General features: G+C 46.5%; 1 protein-coding gene across 1 annotated transcript in view; it reads left to right on the top strand.

Annotated features, from left to right (window-relative positions):
- Positions 1–16,373, top strand: part of LOC139248393 (alpha-1,3-mannosyl-glycoprotein 4-beta-N-acetylglucosaminyltransferase B-like) — a 414,869-nt gene that overhangs the window by 260,987 nt on the left and 137,509 nt on the right. The gene's annotated exons all lie outside the window — the stretch shown is intronic.

Consider the following 16,373-nt stretch of genomic DNA (forward strand, 5'->3'; position numbering starts at 1 on the left):
GACTAGATTTTAAACATAATGCAAAATGCTTCCCCTAATGTGTCAGTCTGAATGGTTACCTTCGATAGCTACATTTAAACATTTTACAGTATGTTTCTCACATTTTCCTGTGGCACTTGAAACTGTTCAGCATTTCAAAGTTGTCTCCTTTTCTCAAGATTTTTTTAAATTCAAATATTTTTTTCTTTTCCCAGAACACTGCAGTTAGACTACTGCTGCTTCCACCTAGGTCAGGATAGTCAAAGCCTTGAATTGTTGTATAACTGGCTGCACAATTAAAGACTTGTATTTATATTACACCTTTTACAATCTCAGGACCTTGCAAAGTGCTTTACAGCCAATTAAGTTATTTTGAAGTGTATTGACTGTTGTAATGTAGGAAATGTGGCAGTCAAGTTGAGCACAGTAAGGTCCCACAAACATCAAAATAATAATGAATGGATAATCTGTTTTTTCAATTTTTGGTTGAAAGATAAATATTGGCCAGGACACCAGCTCTTCTTCAAAATAGTGCCATAGGATTTTTTACATCCACCTGAAAGGGCAGACCGTTTAACGTCTCATCCGAAAGATAACACCTCCAAAAGTGTAGCATTGCACTACAGTACTATCTTCTTAGTACTGTATCAAGGATGACTTGCTTCCACACCAAAAAGGGATGAGTTCACAGGTGTTTCAATGAAGGATCTGACTTTCCATGTCCCGAACTACATATTGAAGGGTGGAAGATGCGTGTGCGTGGATTTCTTTAATGTGTGGTGGCCGTTGCACACCAGCTGCCACACAGGCTTGACAGAGCTAGGTCTTGTTCCAATGGCAAGGATTAACCAAGACGACTGGAGACCTATACTACTGTAGTACTATACTACTGGAGTGTCAGCCTATAGATGACTGAGTTTGTCTTTTTTCAAGCAAAAAAACTGGAAATAAACGTATGCTGATTTAGGAAAAACCTCTGGGAAATTCCTCTTTGACCTCCAAAGACCATGATATAATTTCCATGGCAACTGGTAAACACATCCCCCAATATCATTGCACATGCCGGCAATTTGTTGGCGAGGTTGACAACTCTTTGTGAAAAGAAATACCTCCTAGCATCAAAACTAGTTCTATGCTCACAACATAGTCCCTGAATTTCCATAACATAAGATCATAAGAACATAAGAAATAGGAGCTGGAGTAGGCTATTTTACCCTTGGAGCCTGCTCCACCATTCAATAAGATCATGGCTGATCTTCTACCTCAACTCCACCTTCCTGCACTATCTATACATTCCTTGATTCCCTTAGTATCCAAAAATCTCTGTCTTGAATATACTCAACAACTGAGCATTCATCACCCTCTGGGGTAGAGAATTCCAAAGATTCACCACCCTTTGAGTGAAGAAATTTCTCCTCTTCTCAGTCCTAAATGGCCAACCCCTTATCCTGAGACTGTGACCCCTGGTTCTAGACTCCCTAGCCAGGGGAAATATCCTCCCTGCATCTACCCTGTCAAGCCCCTTAAAAAATATATATGTTCCAATGAAATCACCTCTCATTCTTCTAAACTCCACGGAATATATGCCTAGTCTACTCAATCTCTCCTTATAGACCGATCTATCTTGAATAGCCTATCTTTATGAATTAATCCATTCATTATTTTAAAGTCTAATCCTTTCATTATTGTAAAGATTTCAATCATATCTCCTTGGTCTATGCTTTTCTAGAAATTGGCCTCCGTAGCACCTCTTGATAGCGCCTCCAGGGGGCGATAATCAGACACTAATGACTTACCGACCAGGCACAGCGAAATAAACGACTCCCGCTAAATTGTCCGAGAGTTTTGTGGCATTGGTAAAATCTTCCGCCACGATCTCCTGCGCCGGAGTTCGTGATGTCATTGTGCTGCACATCGCCCCGGTAATGCCTGGACCCAAAGGTCGACAACACCAGCAGCTGCAGGAGGTGTTGTTTGGGAAGCCGGGTGCTTCGGCGGCGCAAGTTAAAGGGGATGTTGCTGCGGTAACGACAAAAATTGTTTCAATGCATAAGGTCAATTTTTTCCATTAGTCTTCGGCTGTGATCGATCAGCCCAGCACTTTGTTGGAATGCTTGGGCCTGGATCACAGCTGCTGTCAGGGATTAGCGAACTGGTCCCAATGCAAAGCCTGCAGTGATGGCCCTTTAAAGGAGGAAAGGAGCCTCGGATCCCGGCAGCGCTGCATGGGACAATTAGGTATCAGTCTCGTGGGCCTTCTCTAAATCCACCACGTGAGAGGCTCAGAACTGTACACGGTATTCTAAATAAGGCCTTGCACAGAGATAGAGTAGTGTTTTATATTCAATCATCCTGGCAATACATTCTAATGCACAGTGGGGTCAATTTTCACTTCTAATGCCCGGTGTTAACAAGGGCATCACTGCCTCATAATGGGGTTGGTAACCTGACTGCCCCGTTAACACCGATAAAGAGACCGGCGACATTTTGAAAGGGCGCTACCGCTGGGTGACTGTCTCAAGTGATAGGCCTCTTTTACTATGCAAATTGGCGTCTCTGCCCCCATGAACCCCAGACCTGCACTCACCTTGCTGCCAGCTCTGGCGGCCCGATATTGGGAGGCCTCAATCTGCGAGTTACATTGGGACGCCCACAGCTCACCGCCCTGATGTTAATGAGGCCGGTGCTTCAAAATCGCGGTTACTTCTTCCCCTTGGATATACACGAGTGGCTAGTGCGTTTCCTACATTGCAACAGTGACTACTCTCCAAAAGTGAAATGCTTTGAGATGTCTGGTGGTCATGAAAGGCGCCATATAAATCCAAATCTTTCTTTCTTTGCTGGCCAGTTGTTGAACAGTCAAAATCGCCCCCTATTTGCATTTGCAGTTGGCTTGTGGCACTGGTCATGGACCTTCATTGATCCAGGCACCATAACACCCAGATACTTCTCCCACTCAGCGCCCTTGATCCTTCAGAGAGTACGCATGCTTGTCATTGCCCCTACCCTAGAAGAAAAGCTTATATTTATATAGTGTCTTTCACAACCTCAGGATATCCAATTAAGTAGTGTTGAAATGCAGTCACTGCTGTAATGTGGAGAAACATGGCAGCCACAAGTGCATAATGCTGCATTTACCCATATTAATTGACATTGCCAGATACGCAGATACAAGCCCATTCTCGCACCACATCTAATTTAAAATGGCAACTTAACTGCTGCTTCTTCATTTATACATCAGCTCTGTTCTAATAAATAGAGAACTTGATAGGAAGCAAAGCAAATGCATTGATGCAGTACTTCTTCAAAAGAGTACGGTTAGATCAAGCATTACTATCCTGTTTCTTCACATAACATCATGAATAAACCTTACCTAAGCTTTTTCTTTGTATCTTAACTTCCGGAAACTTAAGTAAGCTGCTTGATATGCCAAATGAAACGATCTATTTCATGTTTGATAACGCTCATGTCACAACAAAGCCAAGACAAGAAGACAAAAGAAAAAGTATGTTACAGATTTAAAGATTGTCTGGTTGAATATAACTAAGAGTTTCTCTGAGGCTGCTTTTTTCTTACCTCGTTATGTTAACTTAATGATTGGAATAAGCAGTGTCCTGGGCACAGCTCATCTACCGTCCTCCCGCCTGTGGTGGCTGAAAAGAATATGAAGAGCTATTAAAACCTATTTACTACCTGACCTCTCTGACCTCCAATGGACCACAATCACACAGTGACACAAGCTTATCAGAAAAACTGACGTCATCACACATTTTAGAAACATGGGAACAGGAGTAGGCCATTCAGTCTCTCGAGCCTGTTCCGTCAATGAAGTCGTTAATTGATCAGAACCTCAATTCCATTCACCTCCTTCGCTCTATATCCCTTGATGCCCTTACTTAACAAAAATCTATCGATCTCAGTCTTGAAAATCTCAATTGACTGAGCGTCCATAGCCTTTTGGAGGTGCGAGTTCCAGAATTCCATTACCCCTTCTGTGGAAAAAGCTGCTGATTAGCTGCTTTTGTATTGGACTTAGCGGGATGCTTGGGCCCTCCCCCCGGTTGGTTTCTAATATGCAGGTTTCACGAAGACAGCGGCAAGCCAAGAATAAAGTTGTTAGACTCATTAAGGCTGGTCACAGGGAACACCAAACAAAGAAGCAGTAAAAGCAGTTTTCCTTTCCCAACTGCTTACAACCTGTATCGTGTACTGGCAGCAACATGGTATCTGCTGGATGGCTATCAGCAAACCAGTTCCTATTGCCAGATGACTATCAAGACAGCTAGCCAAGTGGCATTGACAGCTTTACTTTGATGGCTCAGTATGACACCGAGCCACACAGACCAGGAAGGTCCCAGGTTCAATATCTGGTCTGTTTTGAATTCACGACTCTTAAGGCCCTCTTAAGTTGGCGGGGCTGTTTGCCTCACCCTGTAACTTTGGTTTGAATGCAGTCAGCAGTAATCCTACTGCATTCACCAAATCCATCCTCAAGGCCTGCTTTTTACCAGGTCTCCCAGAGTTAGCGAACCAACAGGTCTACCTTGGGATTACACTCAGCCAAACAAGCCCTGTGCTTCAGACACAGGCTGTATAAACGCCCCATTGACACCTGTATGAAATGGTCTTTAAATAGAATGCCAGTCTCCATGATAGGGAAGGAACAGTCACCCAGGGGTCCAGTTCCTCATCACTGCTCAGTTATCCCAGTTGGAAAAGTGTGTGTGAAGCCCCGATTATAACCTAATATACCCAGCAAGAGCGAGATAGGTTTGGGTCGGGCGTATGTTTTATACCCCGTCCGATTTTACTCTCCATTGACATCAATGGGGCATAACATTGGCCGGGAAATGATATGGGCATCCAACCTGAACCCGCTCGGTAAAACCAGGACATAGTTGTTGCTTCAGCAGGCAAATAATCGCTCTCTGTCTCAATCCATATATTTATTTTATAGACTTTTTCCACCTAATTTCCCCCCCCCACCCCCTCCATTCTCTCAGTGTGCACCTGGTGCCTGTAATACTGTACCCCAGCCAGAATTCAGGAAACAGAGGGAAGAGTATACACTTGGTGGCACAATGCCAGGTTTAACTGCTCTGCCTCACACGCAATCTGATATTCCTAGCATTCCTCTTTGTTCTTCTTTATCTTGTTCCAATAAAACCAGTGAGGCGGGGGCACTGAAAGATAAAACTGATCAGTGCAGCTTTATGGCCTATCCTGACAGGTGAGAAATTGGCTGGCCTTTAATCTCCTCACTGTGAGTGAGGTGAGAAAAAAAGCATCTGTTTCACTGACTCCCTCATTATCAGCCAAATTACATTGCTAGACACTTTGGTCAGCAGGAGCGCAGTGGGAATCAGTCAAACAACCGTCTAATGTTGCAAAACCATTTTAAAAACAAAATTGCTTGTTTGCTGAGCTGGGGACGCTGGAAAAAAATGATAGAACTAAAAAAAGGAATGACTTCACAAGGTGGGGAGGATGGAAGCTAGAGTAGGAAACTCTCCACTCCACATACACCCTGCGAGAAAGATGACACAAGGGCCAACAGATTTAAACAGTCACATTTCCAGAGACTGAAGGAGTAATTAGCAACTTCATGCTTCCTGAGGAAATCTTGCCCAATGACAGCACATATTGAAAAGTCAGCTCAGAGAATGCAAACTGCTGGGCGACAAAATTTCCTGCTGGAAGCACAAAGTTGGAAAGTCACTCTTTAAAACCAATACTGCAGGCCATGTGTCACCAACTTAATAAAACACAGCCAAATTCGTCAGTCCCACAGTAAAACTGTTAGGCCTAGAAATGTCCATTTTTGGGTGCTCCCCCTCCGCAGTTTGCTTACTCTGTGCCACCGCAGCCCACAGGTAAATGATAGACTAAGAGGAGGAGTGGCAGCGGGGGGCGGGGGGGGTGATGGGGAAATCGGGGGTCGGGGCTGGGGGGGGGGGAGAGAGATCGGCGGGGATTGGGGGGCCTCGAGGTCGGGGTGAGGGGGTGGGAGAGAGATCGGGAGTTGGGTAGCGTGGAGGTCAGGGTCGGAGGGGAGAGGTGATCGGGGTTGGGGCCTGGGAGCCTGGCGAGGGTTGGTGATCTGAGAACCATGGGGTCTGGGAACGGCTGGGATCGAGAGAGGGGTTTTAATATAGAGTCAGGAGAAGCACTGCTGCTTTTCCTGGCTCCACATTCAGGTAAGTAACTTGCCTTTTACATTGTAAGGTTGGTTTCCCTGAGTGTGGCCAGTGTCTCAGGGCACACCAAGCTTGGAGACGGGTCCTCAAGCAGGCGTTAGGTCCCTTATTTTCATATGGAGAGGGCCTAACACCTGCTTCGGGCATGGGTAAAGGATGCTTTTTGTTTGTCCTTGCCCAATATGTCCAGTCAGAACTGTGTGTGCACACCATTTTGGGGACTTAGGAGCAAAGTTCCCCATCATTTCTTTTTGTGCTGACCCCTTTAAGGGGCTGTGTGGTGACAGGCAAATAGCTGCCCGGCCCGCAGCCTAGAGGGAACAATGCTTAGGATGCTGCGTAGCACATGAAAAGTGGGCGTTACGTGGCCCAATTTCTAGGCTCTAGAGTTGTTAATTCTGCTCAGAGTGCACCTTAAAACAGAAGACTTTTCCATTGGAGTGGGAGAAGCCTGTAAAAACGAAAATAAAGGGAATATTTTACTTGATTTAAAGGTGATTGTCATGTATTTAACTGTCATTGTAACCCATGTATAACCTGACCTAAGTTGTACACTGTGAGAACATTGACCACTAGGTGATCGCAAGGGACAATGCAGCCAGTAATGGGGCCATCAACACCTGGTGCGCTTAAGGACAGTTACACAGACAGTCAGAGACGATCGACTGGTAATGGACCTTTTGTTTCAAACAACGGCTCACGTTGGAGGAGTGGAGGCAAACACACATCCTGAGCTTGCAGGTATCAGCAATATACCTGCAGAAACTGCAACGTCAGCAGTAACTTGGCATGAATGTGCAGGAAACCTGCGACCAGGTTGATGTACGAGGAGGACAGGGACGATGTAAGCCCTACGAGGCCAAATGGACACTGGGGGAACGCGCTGGAAGCTGAAGTTCAGCAAGTTCATGTGGAGCACATATACAGTTCATACACCAGGATGCCACCGATAATGATGAAAGTGCTCCTCAATGGCATCCCAGTATCAATGGAGCTAGACACAGGGGCCAGCCAGTCCCTGATGAGTATCAAACAGTTTGACAAGTTGTGGGCGTCCAAGGCCAAAGTTATTGTCAATTGACGCACAGCTACGGACATACACAAAGGAGATCATTCCGGTGCTAGGCAGCGCCACGGTAGTCGTGACCCACAAAGATTCAGAAAACAGGTTGCTACTCTGGATTGTCCCAGGGGACGGTCCCGCACTGCTGGGGAGGAGTTGGCTGGCTGTCATGAACTGGAAATGGGGCGATGTCAATGCAATTTCTTCTGTGGAACGAATATCATGCTCACAGGTCCTGGACAAATTTGACTCACTATTTCAGCCTGGCATTGGCACTTTCATGGGGACCAAGGTAGTGATTCACATAAACCCGGACGCCAGGCCAGTACACCACAAGGTCAGAGCGGTGCCGTATATGATGCGGGAAAAGATAGAAGGCGAATTGGACCGCCTGCTGAAGGAAGGCATCATCTCGCCAGTTGAATTCAGTGACTGGACGAGCCCGATTGTGCCGGTGCTCAAGGCGGATGGGTCGGTCAGGATATGTGGTGATTACAAGGCCACCATCAATCGGGTGTCACTCCAAGACCAGTACCCGCTATCGAGAGCGGAGGACCTCTTTGCGACGCTATCCGGTGGGAAACTTTTTTCAAAATTGGACCTAACCTCAGCTTACATGACCCAGGAGCTGGCGAGTGAGTCGAAGAAGCTGACCACCATCACGGCACACAAGGGGTTGTTTGAGTACAACAGATGTCTGTTCGGGATTCGCTCCACCGCCGCGATCTTTCAACGCCATATGGAAAGCCTCAAGTCGATTCCAAGGACAGTGGTTTTTCAAGACGACATCCTCATCACGGGTCGTGATACTGAAGAACACCTCCACAACCTGGAGGAGGTGCTACGCAGACTGGACCGGGTAGGTCTGCAACTGAAAAAGGCGAAGTGCATCTTTCTAGCTCCAGAGGTAGAATTCCTGGGGATGAGGGTAGCAGCAGATGGGATCAGACCTACCGCATCCAAAACAGAAGCGATCCAGAGAGCACCCAGACCCCGTAACACGACGGGGCTGCGTTCGTTCCTGGGGCTCCTGAACCATTTTGGTAACTTTCTTCCCAAATTGAGCACGCTGTTAGAGCCACTACACGTGCTCCTACGCAAAAGTTGCGAATGAGTCTGGGGGGACAGCCAGGAAAGGGCTTTTGATAGAGCATGAAATTTGTAATGCTCCAACAATCTGTTAACGCTATATGACCCATGTAAGAAACTTGTTTTAACGTGCAACACATCGTCCAATGGTGTCGGGTGTGCGTTGCAGCATGTTAATGCCAAGGGTCAGTTACAGCCGGTGGCTTATGCCCCCAGAAGTCTGTCCCAGGCAGTACGGGGCTACGGGATGGTAGAAAAGGAAGCGCTTGCATGTGTATATACTGTTTAAAAAAAAATGCACCAGTACCTGTTTGGCAGGAAATTTGAGCTGGAGACAGATCACAAACCCCTGACGTCCCTTTTGGCCGACAACAAGGCCATAAATGCAAATGCATCGGCCCGCATACAGAGGTGGGCACTCACGTTAGCCACCTATGACTATACAATTCGGCACAGACCAGGCATTGAAAACTGCGCCGATGCACTCAGCAGGATCCCCCTAGCCACCAATGAGGGGGCAACCGAGCATGCTGCTGAGGTGGTCATGGCTGTTGAAGCTTTCGAAAGCGAAGGCTCACCCATGACAACCCGTCAGATTAAAGTCAGGATAAATAGAGACGCTACTGTCCTTAGTCAAGAAATGTGTCCTGAATGGGGACTGGGCAGCCACGTACAGGGCATGCCCTGAGGAATTCAAACCATTTCACAGGTGCAAGGATGAACTCTCGATTCAGGCCGATTGCCTACTATGGGGAAACCGAGTAGTCATGCCCCAGATGGACAGAGAGGTGTTCATCAGAGAATTCCACAATGAGCACCCGGGCATTGTTATGATGAAGGCAGTTGCCAGATCACACGTTTGGTGGCCAGGGATAGATGCAGACCTGGAACTTTGTGTTCGCAGGTGCAACACGTGCGCCCAGCTGGGCAATGCACCCAGGGAAGCCCCCCTTAGCCCCTGGTCCTGGTCTGCCAAGCCATGGTCACGCATCCATGTGGACTACACAGGTCCTTTCATGGGAAAAATGTTTTTGGTTGTAGTAGACACCTACTCCAAATGGATTGAGTGTGCCATTTTAAATTCTAGCACATCCTCTGCTCCGGTAGAAAGTCTACGGGCAATGTTCGCTGCCCATGGTCTATCGGATGTCTTGGTCAGCAACAATGGCCTGTGTTTTACAAGCATTGAATTCCAGGACTTCATGGCAGAAAATGGTATCAACAATGTCAGAACGACACCGTTCAAGCCGGCCTCAAACAGCCAGGAGGAACGAGCAGTGCAGATAATTAAACAGGGGCTGCTCGGGCTACAAAGCTGCTTATCACGCCTCCTGTTGGCCAATAGATTCCGACCACACTCACTCACAGGGGTCCCACCCGCAGAGCTGCTAATGAAAAGGACGCTCAAAACCAGGTTATCTCTTATACATCCCACCATGAAAGAAATGGTTGAGAGCAGGCGCCAGTCACAATGTGACTACCACGACGGGAATGCGAGGGCGCGATGTATTGATGTCAATGACACTGTCTTTGTTCTCAACTACCCTGCAGGGCCTAAATGGCTCGCAGGCACTGTGATTGCCAAAGAGGGGAATAGGATTCTGGTAGTCAAACTTACCAATGGATAAATCTGCCGCAAACACGTGGATCAAACAAAAAGGAGGTTCAGCAACCCCATAGAAGAAGCAGAGGAAGAACGCGATGAAGAGTTCACTCCTTCACAGGTGACCGAACACTGGAACCAGGTGGAGGAGAGCCCAGTCACTGTGGGCAGTCCGGACAGGCCTGAGGCACTGCAAACAGCAGACATTCAGGCCAGTGCCCAAAAACCGGAGCCCCAACTCAGGCGCTCTACAAGGAAGCGTAAACCACCAGAGAGACTTAACCTGTGATCCCAATAAGACTTTGGGGAGGAGGTGATGTCATGTATTTAACTGTCATTGTAACCCATGTATAAACTGACCTAAGTTGTACACCGTGAGAACACTGACCACTAGGTGGTGAACTTGTGGGAGACACTCCTAACCTGGACTTTCAGGTATAAAAGGGGAAGCTCCACCCACCTTCATCACTTGAGTGCTGGCTAATAAAGGTTACTGGTCACAGTGTGACCTTCTCTCAAGTATGGGCCTCGTGTGCATTTGTACTGTATAGTAAGGACATATTAGTGATTTTCAGGAAGACTACGCTGATGATTTGACTCTGCTCTTAATTCTTCCATGGGATCTGTTGCCATTTTTGATCATTAATATCCCCATCATTTAAGTTGCTATTACCCTTGTAGCTTGCATCTCTCTGTGACAGGAATTTCTGACCTTGCAGCAGATTACGAAAGTGCTGTGAACAGAAATGAAACCAACTGCATGCCGTCTGTATTCACAGACTTGAAACTCTTGAACCCATGGCAAAACAGCAGCGTCCTGATGCTCATTTCATAAAGAAACCCAGTGACTACAGCCCCATTACTTTCTGTCCAAATAGTTAATAATTTGCTGCTGTGGTGAAATGAAGGTATGGAATTAGCTCCAACTGTCAAGGAGACATAGGCACCCTACTGTGCAATTGTTAGATCACAAAACACTGTAAAGCTACATCGTAATACACACCATGGATCAAAATTGCTTCAAAATATTGACATAAATATGGTAAATACACTAAATGCTGGAAAAACACAATTGGTCTGTCAATATCTGTGAAAAGAAAAGATACAATATGACGTTTCATCACACTGGAAAGCACTGAGGATCTTTTATAATTAGCAATTAACCTGTCATTTAATGTCTGAAGTTCCTCTCAGTCATTGGTGCATCTGTTAATGTGCTCTCTCTCTCGCTCTCTCTATTTCCTCCCCACCATTTTTCTCTATTTTTCCAAATGCCTGTTATTTCTTACGGTGTGATATTGCGTACCGCCCCAGTTGGGGGCAGTAACAGCTATGAGACAGGACTTCGTGCGCCAGGCGAAGTGGTCCTGCCCCTTGAACTAAATTGGGCTTACCGCCCCCTAGAGGAGGTGGAGTGCAAAATCCACTTGGGGCGGGTTCGGGGCGTGAACCAATGTGAATTTTCCAGTGCTATGCAGAGAGGTAGGTAGTGCTGGTGGGAACACAGGGCCCTCCTTTCCATTAAAGGGGAGGGCCAATTTTGCAGGAGTGCGAAGGGGCCATCACTAGAGCCCGAGGGAGCGGAATGCCGGGCTGCAACAGCGCCCTGTGATCTGAAGTTGACATGCCGTGACATTTCTTACATTGTCGGACATTTTTTACATTTTCAGCGCTGCACCTCCCCTTTAATATTTTCCCTGTGAGCGGCCTAAAGCCTGGTACGCGCCTTGCGAAGCTATCGCTGGAATCGCCCGCGGCAGCCTCACGGGGCGCTACTGAATTTTCTCTCCGAGTCAAAAATGGGTCACTGCGCATGGTGAGGACAGTGGCATCACCGGCACAGCGGCATGGGGCGCTATCGGCAGGAGCAGGGCGCTACCTGTTAGCGCCATCGCTCGGCAGTGGCTTCGCACCCAGGCAAAAAACAAGGGCGCTAGCGGGAGGCGCAAATGATCCGAATGTTTCCCCTTTAGTCTTAGTCTGATGAAGGGTACATTCTTAAAAGGTCATCTTTACATAGAATTACATAGAATATAGAACACAGAAACAGGACATTCGGCCCAACCAATCCATGCCAGCATTTATGCTCCACTCGAGCCTCCTCCCATTCTTCTTCAGCTAACTGTCAACACAACTCTCCAGTCCCTTGTCCCTCACATGCTTGTCTAGCCGCCCCTTAAATGTATCTATAATCTGCATTTTCTCTGCACGGACTGAAGACTAAATAAACAGGCATTTTAGTAAATTTGAAAAAATAGAAACAGTGGGAATGAGAGACAGAGAGAGCAAGGGCAATTTTGACTTTGGGTGATAGTGTGAAATGGATGAAATCGGATCAGCTGCCCATTATACGCCTCTCCCAATTGGGATGAAATTTCCACAATGGAAATGAAAATTGGAAGAGGTGCATAACAGGTGGCTGAATCGGTATCACCCGCTTTACACTGTCAAAATGACCCCTCTAGAGAGACAGAGCACCAACAGGTATACCAATTACTGTGAGGAATTTAGGTGGTGAAATTGCCCCTTTTTCAGAGGCCCATTAGCACCCGGGTCCAGCGGAGGCCATCAGAGGCCTTGCAGAGTGTGCAGTGGTCTTCCCCTTTAAGCAAAGGGGAGGGGCGTTGAAGCACGACAGCACTACATAGCTCTCCAGATCTCATCCTGTTAGTGTCACTGGTCCTGCCCTGTCAGGAGGTGGAGCGTGCGGGATTACGCTCCAGTTCCTTTGAGAGGCGGTAAGCCCAATTAAACGGCCAGGACGAGCAGGTTTCCATCCCCAATTGGGGCGCAAGGCGATTTCTCCCCCTTAATATGTTAAATGAAAAGTTAACTGAAAAGTTAGATGATATAGAAAATCTTCAGTGTCTTTTAGTGTGATGAAGGGTACACACTCAAAACAACATATTCTGTCTTTTCTTTTTAAAGTTACTGGCAGACAAGTTGTGTATTTCCAGCATTTACTGTTTTCATTTCAGATTCCCAGGGCTAGAAATTCCATTGCGCTCCGTTTAAGGTGATAACTTTTGAAATTTGAGAAAGATATCACCAGGTGATAATCCATTTTTGATCCTGGGAACTTCAGCTTTAGTGCTCCAAGAGTGAAGTGGAGCGCGAAATCAAACGCTAACCACTTCTCTTAGGTCTCGAAAGTGTGTGAGAGGGACGTTAGCGGCAGAGCTCTGAAGAATATTCAGTGCAGTGCTGCTGGCATCAGAGGTACCTTCCCTCACTTAAAGGGAAGGGCCAATGATGGTTTTACCGATATATAAAACGGAAAAGAGTGACTAAAGTAAATGTTGGTCCCTTAGAAGATGAGAAGGGGGATTTAATAATGGGAAATGTGGAAATGGCTGAGACCTTAAACAGGTATTTTGCTTCGGTCTTCACAGTGGAAGACACAAAAACCATGCCAAAAATTGCTGGTCACAGAAATGTGAGAAGGGAGGACCTTGAGACAATCACTATCACTAAGGGGGTAGTGCTGGACAGGCTAATGGATCTCAAGGTAGACAAGTCCCCTGGTCGTGATGAAATGCATCCCTGGGTATTAAAAGAGATGGCGGAAGTTATAGCAGATGCATTCGTTATAATCTACCAAAATTCTCTGAACTCTGGGGAGGTACCAGCGGATTGGAAAGCAGCTAATGTAACGCCTCTGTTTAAAAAAGGAGGCAGACAAAAGGCAGGGAACTATAGGCCGGTTAGTTTAACATCTATAGTGGGGAAAATGCTTGAAGCTATCATTAAGGAAGAAATAGCGGGACATCTAGATAGGAATAGTGCAATCAAGCAGACGCAACATGGATTCATGAAGGGGAAATCATGTTTAACTAATTTACTGGAATTTTTTGAGGATATAACGAGCATGGTGGATAGAGGTGTACCAATGGATGTGGTGTATTTAGATTTCCAAAAGGCATTCGATAAGGTGCCACACAAAAGGTTACTGCAGAAGATAAAGGTACGCGGAGTCAGAGGAAATGTATCAGCATGGATCGAGAATTGGCTGGCTAACAGAAAGCAGAGAGTCGGGATAAATGGGTCCTTTTCGGGTTGGAAATCGGTGTGCCACAGGGATCGGTGCTGGGACCACAACTGTTTACAATATATATAGATGACCTGGAAGAGGGGACAGAGTGTAGTGCAACAAAATTTGCAGATGACACACATTAGTGGGAAAGCGGGTTCTGTAGAGGACACAGAGAGGCTGCAAAGAGATTTAGATAGGTTAAGCGAATGGGCTAAGGTTTGGCAGATGGAATACAATGTCGGAAAATGTGAGGTCATCCACCTTGGAAAAAAAAACAGTAACATAGAAACATAGAAATATAGTAAATAGGTACAGGAGTAGACCATTCGGCCCTTCGAGCCTGCACCGCCATTCAATGAGTTCATGGCTGAACATGCAACCTCAATACCCCATTCCTGCTTTCTCGCCATACCCCTTGATCCCCCTAGTAGTAAGGACTATATCTAACTCCTTTTTGAATATATTTAGTGAATTGGCCTCAACAACTTTCTGTGGTAGAGAATTCCACAGGTTCACCACTCTCTGGGTGAAGAGGTTTCTCCTCATCTCAGTCCGAAATGGCTTACCCCTATCCTTAGACTGTGACCCCTGGTTCTGGACTTCCCCAACATTGGGAACATTCTTCCTGCATCTAACCTGTCTAAACCCGTCAGAATTTTAAACGTTTCTATGAGATCCCCTCTCATTCTTCTGAACTCCAGTGAATACAAGCCCAGTTGATTCAGTCTTTCTTGATATGTCAGTCCCGCCATCCCGGGAATCAGTCTGGTGAACCTTCGCTGCACTCCGTCAATAGCAAGAATGTCCTTCCTCAAGTTAGGAGACCAAAACTGTACACAATACTCCAGGTGTAGCCTCACCAAGGCCCTGTACAACTGTAGCAATACCTTCCTGCCCCTGTACTCAAATCCCCTCGCTATGAAGGCCAACATGCCATTTGCTTTCTTAACTACCTGCTGTACCTGCATGCCAACCTTCAATGACTGATGTACCATGACACCCAGGTCTCGTTGCACCTCCCCTTTTCCTAATCTGTCACCATTCAGATAATAGTCTGTCTCTCTGTTTTTTGCACCAAAGTGGATAACCTCACATTTATCCACATTATACTTCATCTTCCATGCATTTGCCCACTCACCTAACCTATCCAAGTCACTCTGCAGCCTCATAGCATCCTCCTCGCAGCTCACACTGCCACCCAACTTAGTGTCATCCGCAAATTTGGAGATACTACATTTAATCCCCTCGTCCAAATCATTAATGTTTAATACATAATATCATTTATTATCATTAATCCAAAACAGGGAATATTATTTGAATGGGGAGAAATTACAACATGCTGCAGTGCAGAGGGACCTGGGGGTTCTTGTGTATGAATCCCAAAAAGTTAGTTTGCAGGTGCAGCAGGTAATCAGGAAGGCGAATGGAATGTTGGCCTTCATTGCGAGAGGGACGGAGTACAAAAGCAGGGAGGTGTTGCTGCAACTGTTCAGGGTATTGGTGAGGCCGCACCTGGAGTACTGCGTGCAGTTTTGGTCACCTTACTTAAGGAAGGATATACTAGCTTTGGAGTGGGTACAGAGACAATTTACTAGGCTGATTCCGGAGATGAGGGGATTACCTTATGATGATAGATTGAGTAGACTGGGTCTTTACTCGTTGGAGTTCCGAAGGATGAGGGGTGATCTTATAGAAACATTTAAAATAATGAAAGGGATAGACAAGATAGAGGCAGAGAGGTTGTTTCCACTGGTCGGGGAGACTAGAACTAGGGGGCACAGCCTCAAAATACGGGGGAGCCAATTTAAAACAGAGTTGAGAAGGAATTTCTTCTCCCAGAGGGTTGTGAATCTGTGGAATTCTCTGCCCAGGGAAGCAGTTGAGGCTAGCTCATTGAATGTATTCAAATCACAGATAGATAGATTTTTAACCAACAAGGGAATTAAGGGTTATGGAGAGCGAGCGGGTAAGTGGAGCTGAGTCCACGGCCAGATCAGCCATGATCTTGTTGAGTGGCGGAGCAGGCTCGAAGGGCTAGATGGCCTACTCCTGTTCCTAATTCTTATGTTCTTATGTTCTTATGTCCTTATGGTTTGCAACATAGTTCTGAGGGGTCACGGAACCTGCTTGACTCCCATTACAACCCCAATCAATCTGAGTGTGGCAGGCTTAGGCATCATGCAGCAATGAGGTTTCCAAAACTTTCACCAGGCACCAGACTGGTGAGAAGAATAAGATTTGGCCTACCTGACCACCACTGCCTTTAATTATCGCTCCCCAAGCGGCCAGTCAAGGAAACAATGCCTCCTTCAGCTGCCGTTGTTTGCGCCCGGTGATGCAGCAGGGGGTGGGAGCAAATATCACATCCGGGGCGGTAACGGGGTGCTATGCACTTGTTGACGTCATGAT

The sequence above is a fragment of the Pristiophorus japonicus genome, chromosome 2 (genome assembly GCF_044704955.1).
Source record: "Pristiophorus japonicus isolate sPriJap1 chromosome 2, sPriJap1.hap1, whole genome shotgun sequence".
In the NCBI taxonomy this organism is placed as follows: Eukaryota; Metazoa; Chordata; class Chondrichthyes; family Pristiophoridae; genus Pristiophorus; species Pristiophorus japonicus.